At 36.6% G+C, this 9,491-nt stretch overlaps 1 long non-coding RNA gene across 1 annotated transcript; it reads right to left on the bottom strand.

The window, feature by feature from the left end:
• Positions 1-292: 292 nt before the first annotated feature.
• LOC127127750 (uncharacterized) lies at positions 293-1,094 on the bottom strand. The gene is made up of 2 exons (XR_007805446.1): positions 909-1,094; positions 293-783 (listed from the first exon to the last, which is right to left on the bottom strand). It is a non-coding gene; the product is annotated as an uncharacterized LOC127127750 (long non-coding RNA).
• Between the last annotated feature and the right edge of the window lie 8,397 nt (positions 1,095-9,491).

Raw genomic sequence — 9,491 nt, forward strand, 5'->3', positions numbered from 1 at the left:
ATTATTTTATATTAGTCTAAAAACAATTTTTAAAAATTGGATTATCAAATAGGATTTTTATTTTCTCATTTTTAAAACTGTTTGTAAAACTAGTTTCGCAAATGAGTATTTTTATTTTCTCATTTTTAAAACAGTTTTGAGAAACTATGTTATCAAACAAGTTTTTTAATAGTTCTTTTCTTACAAACACTTTTCTAAAACAATTTTATAAAATATATTTTAAAAAGTGAAAAGCCAAAATTGATTCAAACAAATCTTAAATCTCATGTTCTTTAAGTACAATAAGAAAACATTAATTTTTATGATCTTCCAATTGCATATTTCAATAATTTCTCACAACTTTCATGCAGTAACAACAACAATTTGCATCGTAATATCCACAATGACGACGAATGCAACGAGCACAACCGAAATCACTTCTGCAACCACAGGCGTAATTTAAAACTTTGGTATTAGAATTCTTCAAAATGATTCTTACGGATTCCGAATTAGAGGAAATATTTTAAAATATATCTTTTAATGCAAAGCTAGAAGCATAAACAGAATCCATATTTCATATTAAAATTACTACAATGAACACAAAAATTCCCAGTTTCTATTTTTTTTTCAATTATCATGAGACTAACATAAGTTACTACTGAGGTCCAATTGAATATTTGCAATAGCCTAATGCTGGTGTAAGGGGGACACAAATACATCCAGAAAAGCAACATGCTTCATTCTTATATGGAAAACAAACACCCAAACACTCTATTGCACCTATCTTCTTCATCCAGAACATACCTGTATATAACAAAACAAATTAAAGTTGGAAGAATAATTACATATATACATATATTCATAAAAATATTCGTTTTTACACTTTTTCTTTTTCTATTTAAAAAAAGAAAATGAAAGTGTATAATTACAAAATGCGATAGGCAAGAAGACATTGAATGGAATGAGTTTAGCAAAAGACATGAAGCAAAATAAAGAACTTGCTCAAGTAACTCATTCTTGGATGCAGTAATTTATAGAGAGAGTAATGCTCCCTTATTAAATTGATAAGCCATAAACAAATGTTTAGTAAAAAAAGATTTCTTATATTTAATAAATTATTAGTGAAGGTTGATTAGTGAATGTGAATGTGTGTTTTACCTTGTATATATAATAATTGCACTACTCTCTCATTACTACGTTGTTTATACGTTTTGTAAGTAATTGGTTGTTACACTTATAAAAAATGTTGGTAATACTACCGGAGACGTAGTCATGTTGTAATATTTTTTAAATGTGTTACTTTTACGTACGGGAAAATATTATATTTCTTTTGGTGCAAGGAGTACAAACTTTTTTTTAAAGGTCAAGTAATATTAATAAAGAAGCACAAAACACTCTATAAGAGTACACAAAAAGATCACGAGTATAAGGAGTATTAGGCAAGCAAATACCAAAAGAAAGCAACCAAAGAAACAAAACAAAACGTAACAAAAAAAAGATTGAACAGCGCTACAAGAGCATGAACACATGCAAAAAAAAAAACGAGCCTAAATAGAGGAAATCTAACCGCTAAACATACAACAAACGAGAAATTAACATTGACAAAACTGTTGGAAATTCACCATAATCTATGCAAAATTTCTATCGATCTTAATGAACAAGATTGTTATCAACCACGCAATTACAATGAAATGAAAAGAACGATTGAGAAAGAAAGAAAAGAACATTGGAGAAGAAGAAGAAGAAAGTTTTTTGAGTTTTCTCTCTGCCCATAACATGTGGAAAATTTCTTTATTCACTTTGCAACTGCAAAATTCTATAAATACAATATTATGAGTTATCTCTCCTCTTCATACAAGAGTAAGGATTACTCCCTCTATTTATAGATTTAGGTTAGCTTACTCCCTAAGTCAAAGTCCAAAACTATAAAAACTCAAAATAGTTAACACTACTAAAATTATGCTTAAGTCGAAATCTTGTGTGAAGTAACATGCTTCGACACTTCGACACACTAATACAACTCGACACATCCTTGTTCTGTTGAGAAACCTGATTCGAAACAAGGAATTACAATTTAACACACCACATAATCCATTGTGTCTAAGTTATCTACATTCATCATAGCTCTTAGTCTTCTGAATACTTCGACCTGCGCACCATTCGTCATGATGTCTGCAATTTGATTCTCAGCTCTACAGTGTTTCAAATTGATCCTCCCATCTGCCACCTGCTCTCGAAGATAATGGAACCTCATTTCGATGTGCTTGCTTCGACCATGTGTTATCTAGTTCTTTGCCAGATTGATAGCTGACATGTTGTCGATCTTCATGGTAATTGCTCCATGACTCTTCGCTGTTATCTCTTCGACCAGATTCACCATCCACATTACTTGACATGCACAAAAGGAAGCAGCTATGTATTCTGGTTCGCACGACGATAATGCCATTACTGGCTCCTTTCTCAAACTTTAAGCAACTGGTGCACCACCTAGAATAAACACATAACCAGGTGTGGATTTTCGATCCTCAATATAGCTACACCAACTTGAGTCGATGTATCCCACTAGTTCGCATTCTTTTCCTTCATCAGCTGCAGGAAATAAAATGCCATAGTTGAGAGTTCCTTTCAGATACCTTAGTATCCTGTTCGACGCTGCTAGATGTGATACCTTTGGCTTCTGCATGAATCTACTCACCATATCTACAATGTATGCTAAGTCAGGCCTTCTGTGACAAAGGTATCGTATTTACCCATTAAGTCTTCTATATTGGGTTGTGTCGACATCATCTGAATCTGAATCTTTCGACAGTTGTAGTTTGGGCTCAGCTGGAGACGTAATTGGGTTGCAATCTTGCATCTCAAATCTCTTGAGTATTTCTCTTACATACCTTCTTTGATACATGATGGGAAAATAGCAAGTGTACTATTTTTCTCACTGTAGTAATAAAAGGGAAATTCCCCGTTTGTCGATCTCAAGGACTGCTTGACGACACAGAGTTTATAGATTGTTTCAATTAGACAAAAGCCTTTGGTTTTTGTGTTGTGATGAATTATACTACCAATTGCAATTAAATAAAACAAGTAAAAAGGTTGAACGAGATACAAATGAGAGAAGATTGCTAGGGTTCGGTGAATGAAACTTCCTGTAACAGATATAATTTATGAAAGTTTAGACAATATTCCTGTCCAATTAATTTCGGTCCTCAAGGGTATCTATTCCTAATTCCTTAGTGAAAAGACCTTTGATTATGTAACCTAATTACTATGTCCATAAATAATTAAGTTCATACTCAAGCATTCAAATATCAAGAATTACCGGTCAGATAGAAAATCCCTAGTCCTAGGTTATTTTTACTATCCAAAGTTCTTATCCAGATCAATGAATAATCGCTGTCCAGCTTAAACTATTCATATTAATCATCATTCGTTGGTCCGACGAATAAAGCATAAAGAACGGTAATAAGAACAAATCAATGGAAAAGAAGAAATAGTCAATGCACTCATAAACATAAAATCTGTCACATTCAGAATCAGGGTCACCCCCCTAGCAATGGGGGGTTTAGCTACTCATAATCGAAATAAAAACAAAGATTAACATTGTTGTCATTACAGAATTTCGTGAGGAATCAATCTTCAATCGTCGGAAAACTCTTGAACATATGAATCCTTTGATACTCGTAGAGTCTCCAGCTCTCAAAACGCGTCTTTTTTCTCTCCAAAATCGTCCAACCCTCGGAAAATCGTGTTCTCCCCTCTAAATAGCTATGCAGTTGCGCTTTTCCTGATTTTGGGGGCCATATGCGTATTGCCCAGTCTGATACGCGTATTGCCCAGTCTGGTACGCGTACTGCACGTAAGTCAGCCTCTGATACGCGTATTGCCCAGTCTGGTACGCGTATTGCCCAGTCTGGTACGCGTATCACCAGAAGCTTGTCTTTTTGCTTGATTTTCAACCCCTCTGGGCATTTGCGTATGCTACGCGTACTGGGAAGGTCCATACGCGTATCAAGTAAGGCCATACGCGTATGGACAGTAGGTTCTCCAAGAATTTGGTTTTTTCTTCCGTTTTCTTGCTCGGGCTTAGTTTAGCATCTGACGTTTGATTCCCTGAGCTTCCAGACTACTTTTTGACCTGCTAACATACCCAAAAGTGTAAAATATCCTTAAGAAATTCATAAGTAACAACATACTTCATATTATAGAATTGAGCTTATATCTAACTAAAAATGCTTCAGTTTACGCAGTTTACCTGACTTATTTACGGTTAAATAGTGGAATGTCTAGCATAAATGGTGACTGATCACAACCCCAAACTTAGCTTGTTGCTTGTCCTCAAGTAACATTTTATTACCATACGATCATGTCACCCCAAACTTACTGTAAAACAGTTCTTACCACAATACTGCTGAAATCTTTCGCACTGGACCTCTTGATGTTTTTCAGGTTTTCTGATTCTTCCACATGGCCAACGAGCTAGAAACTGTTTCCCTCAGAGATATGACTTTACCTGTCAGCTTATATCACACTCTCACCAAGTCTCTCTGGGTTAAAGTGTTATCACTCTCAAATCACAATATGCAATATCAAATCAGAAGTTTGAATAAATTCTCTCATCCTATCAACATGTACAATCACACACACTTTTTGAGGTCTTTTTGGGTTGTAACGGGGCTTTGGTTTAGGTAGGGTATGAAATTGGAACAACGGTTTTTGGGTTTTTTGGTTCAGAGTACATGAAATCATTCTCTCACTACGTTTCTTTCCTATTATTCCTGTAGGGTTTTGCAATCCTCTTTTCCTTTTATCTATAGTGAATGTAGCATTTTTCAAAAGCTGTTCTTTTATTGTTTTTCGCTTTTCTCTTTCTTTCTTTTCATGTTGTTGTTGTTTTTCTTTTTTTTTTCTTTTTTTTTTCTTTTTTTTTTCTTCTTTCTTTTTATACGACATTCACTTACTATTCACGTCCTGCAAAGCTACCCCAAACTTAAAGGTTGTTATTCCAACAGCAACCCCAAACTTAGATAGAAACGTAGAAATGAAATCAATCCTCACATACTCTGAACAGGGTAGGATAGGTACAAGGTCATGGCTTTAGAAAAACGGGTATATCAAAAATAAATGATTAACAGGCTCAACAGGGTAAAACAATGGATTATAATAATAATGGGATGGCTAGAAAGGCTCTAGGTGATAAACAAAAACATGCCTCAGTGTGTGTAGTCGTACAGCTAATAATAATAAAAGAACATACGCAAACCAAGATTGATAAAGACATACCTGATATCTCTCATATGATGATAAGTGTTTGGCTTTTTATGATCTCACCAGGACGGGTTAAGCTGACTTGTTCTATCATACCTCTGAGTTCAAAGCTCATGCTCGTGGTTTTGATGTTAATCTTAACCAGTGCGTCCAATCATAAACAACAGTATCTACAGTCAGGGGACTGAAAGAGAGGACGCCCAAGTATTTGGTGTAAGTGATCAAGAAACCCAATAGCCAGACATAGTCACGTATCTAACGAAATAAACAGGAAAATGGAGGTAAACCAAATCAAATTCATTAGATTAAGCCAACCCATAATAGGTGATTACATCAAAGCAACAGAAAATAAAAACTGAATAAACCAAAAAGAAAAATACACAAAGAAATTTCAAACCTCCCTTGGGTTGCCTCCCAAGCAGCGCTTCGTTTAACGTCGCATGGCTCGACGGGACACCTCATACTCAGATGAGTTTAACAGTTTCAATTGGTCCCCCTTCACCGGGATCATATGGTTTCAACCTCTGACCATTAACCTTGAAGGTGTCGCCATTCTTCTCATTTAAAACACCAATACCACTTTTATGTTTCTTCAGTACCTTTTCATCTTCTAATTCTGGTGAAGATCTCAGATCCTCCCACCTGCGTGGTTTGTATTTCCTCCAAGGGGTTTGTGTGTCCAGCATAGCAAGCACTTCTTTTTCTTTTTCCTCATCCTTCTCCTCCATCTCTCTGACCGACAGACTAAGAACTCTTTCTAACGGTAATTCAGGAAACTTTCTTTGAATTGTGCTAGTTACAATTTGATCAATCACTTCCACGGAGTGGTTTGTACACATATTCTCTTTATGTTTCATAGTATCTCGGACATCAATTCTGAGCTCTTCATCATACACCTTTAGGGTCATGGTACCTTCCTCCATATCTTTATTGCATCTCCCTGTTTCTAAGAAAGGTCTGCCCAGAATCAGAGGTATCTCTTCATCTTCTGGCATTTCCAAAATTACAAAATCAACAGGAAAAACAAATTTATCAACTTTGACCAGAACATCCTCAACTACCCCAAAAGGTCTCTTCACTGAGTGGTCAGCAAATTGAAGTGTCATTCTGGTATCTTGAACATTTCCAATTCCTAGCTTCCTGTAAATAGACAAAGGCATAAGGCTAACACTAGCCCCCAAATCAATCAGCGCCCTTTTAAAGGACCTATCTCCAATGGTACACGGGATGGTCACAGAACCTCTATCTGGATTCTTTACTGGAATCTTCATACCCTGCAAAATAGCACTACAAGTTTCAGTTAGTCTAACAGGGTCAGTATCAGTGGTGCGCTTCTTGGAGATAATGTCTTTCATGAATTTCGCATAGATAGGCATCTGTTCGAGTGCCTCAGAGAATGGAATATTGATTTCTAATTTCCTGAACAACTCCATGAATTTCTGAAAAATTTTCTCATCTTGCTTCTTCTTTTTGTTTCTTTGTGGGAAAGGAAGCTTAATGATGGGTTTTGGTTCAGGGAGCTTTTCTTGTACCACCGGCGGTATTAAAATTTCTTCCTCAGGTGGTGTCTTGTTTTCTAAGATTTCCAGGTCCACTTCAAGCAACTGATGTTCTTCTTCATCCTTCTTCTTACGATCTTCAACATATCTTCCGCTTCTTGTTGTTACCGCACTCACAGTATGGTGTTCCCTCGGATTTGTCACTGTTGCACTAGGTAATGCACTAGGTGTTTGAAAATTTGTTATCTGTTGTGCTATCTGACCCAATTGAATCTCCAGATTTTTAATGGATGCATTGGTGCTCTTCTGATTATTCCTGGTCTCCTCCTGAAATTGCATATTCTGAGTTGACATCTTCTCTATAGCAATCTCCCAATCCGCTTTCTTCGGTATTTGTTGCTGATAAGGTTGCTGTTGCGATTGATATTGTGGTTGGTAAGGTGGTTGTTGTTGTGGAGGTCCTTGATTCTGAATATTACCTTGCTGATCTTTCCAAGAGAAATTAGGATGATTTTTCCACCCCGGATTATATGTATTTGAGTAGGGATTATTCTGCCTCAGGTAATTTATAGCTTGCACTTGTTCTGCGGTTGCAACACAATGCATGGTAAAGTGTGGTCCACTACAAATCTCACAAATCATGGTCGGAACCGGTTGAACTTGAGCAACAGTCTGGGTACCTAAATTCATAGCTTTCAATCTTCTTTCAACCTCAGCAGCAATCTGGTCTTCCATTTTCACTACCTGATTTGCTAATTTCAAGTCAATTTTTCCTTCCGGATGATTCACAGTACGGTCATATAATTCCAAATGCTCATTCGCTGCAATAGCTTCGATGATCTTTTTGATACCGGTTGCTGTTGAAAAATTAGATGAGCCACCGGCAGCTGTATCAATGAGCTGCTTAGTTCTCATCTTCAGCCCGTTTACAAAATTCTGCATTTGTTCAGTTTCATCCAGATTATGTGTAGGACATGCAACTAAACATCTCTTGAATCTTTTGTATGCATCTCCAAGTGTCTCTCCGTCTTTCTGTTTAAAATTCACAATGTCATACCTCTTACGGATATACACAGAAGCAGGAAAATACTCATTCAAGAATGATGTTTCCATTTGTTGCCATGTAGTAATGCTTCCTGCAGGTAGGGAATAGAACCATTCCTCAGCGTCCTCAGATAACGTGAATGGAAACATGACCAATCTCTTTGCCTCTTCAGAATGCCCATCAATTTTTAATGATGTAGTCATAGTAAGAAACCTCTGCAGATGCTTGTTTGCATCCTCATTGATCTTTCCTGCAAAAGGTTTGCTTTCTAACTGACGGATAGTTGAGGGGTGTAACTGGAAGTGAGCAACATTAACAGGTTGGTTAACAATGGTCAACCGCACTGCTGGGTTATTCTGTCTGCCATAGTCACCTAAAAGTCTTTCCGCTGGGGGTGGGTCTGCAGCCATGTTAACAGTGTCTGGATGTGAGTATGTGTCTGACTCAGATTTTTCGTAGTGAACAGAGACTGGTGTGCCAGGTGTGACCGGTTCTTCGGTGTCAGAGTTTGCCAGTTTCTTTCTTCTAGCTTCTCTGAGCTTTGCGCGCAATGTTCTCTCTGGTTCTGCGTCAAAATGAAAATTAGCTGAGGCCTTACCTCGCATACACAGATTAGACAGAAATTAGTTATAATAACAATAAAAATTAAAATTAAACTGTAAATAAAATTTTGGATGCAGAGAAACAAAATTCTAATTGAAAATAAATTAATAAACTCTTTTATCTTTGGCAGTCCCCGGCAACGGCGCCAAAAACTTGATGGGAAAATAGCAAGTGTACTATTTTTCTCACTGTAGTAATAAAAGGGAAATTTCCCGTTTGTCGATCTCAAGGACTGCTTGACGACACAGAGTTTATAGATTGTTTCAATTAGACAAAAGCCTTTGGTTTTTGTGTTGTGATGAATTATACTACCAATTGCAATTAAATAAAACAAGTAAAAAGGTTGAACGAGATACAAATGAGAGAAGATTGCTAGGGTTCGGTGAATGAAACTTCCTGTAACAGATATAATTTATGAAAGTTTAGACAATATTCCTGTCCAATTAATTCCGGTCCTCAAGGGTATCTATTCCTAATTCCTTAGTGAAAAGACCTTTGATTATGTAACCTAATTACTATGTCCATAAATAATTAAGTTCATACTCAAGCATTCAAATATCAAGAATTACCGGTCAGATAGAAAATCCCTAGTCCTAGGTTATTTTTACTATCCAAAGTTCTTATCCAGATCAATGAATAATCGCTGTCCAGCTTAAACTATTCATATTAATCATCATTCGTTGGTCCGACGAATAAAGCATAAAGAACGGTAATAAGAACAAATCAATGGAAAAGAAGAAATAGTCAATGCACTCATAAACATAAAATCTGTCACATTCAGAATCAGGGTCACCCCCCTAGCAATGGGGGGTTTAGCTACTCATAATCGAAATAAAAACAAAGATTAACATTGTTGTCATTACAGAATTTCGTGAGGAATCAATCTTCAATCGTCGGAAAACTCTTGAACATATGAATCCTTTGATACTCGTAGAGTCTCCAACTCTCAAAACGCGTCTTTTTTCTCTCCAAAATCGTCCAACCCTCGGAAAATCGTGTTCTCCCCTCTAAATAGCTATGCAGTTGCGCTTTTCCTGATTTTGGGGGCCATACGCGTATTGCCCAGTCTGATACGCGTATTGCCCAGTCTGGTACGCATACTA

This window comes from Lathyrus oleraceus, chromosome 3 (genome assembly GCF_024323335.1).
Source record: "Lathyrus oleraceus cultivar Zhongwan6 chromosome 3, CAAS_Psat_ZW6_1.0, whole genome shotgun sequence".
Classification (NCBI taxonomy): Eukaryota; Viridiplantae; Streptophyta; class Magnoliopsida; order Fabales; family Fabaceae; genus Lathyrus; species Lathyrus oleraceus.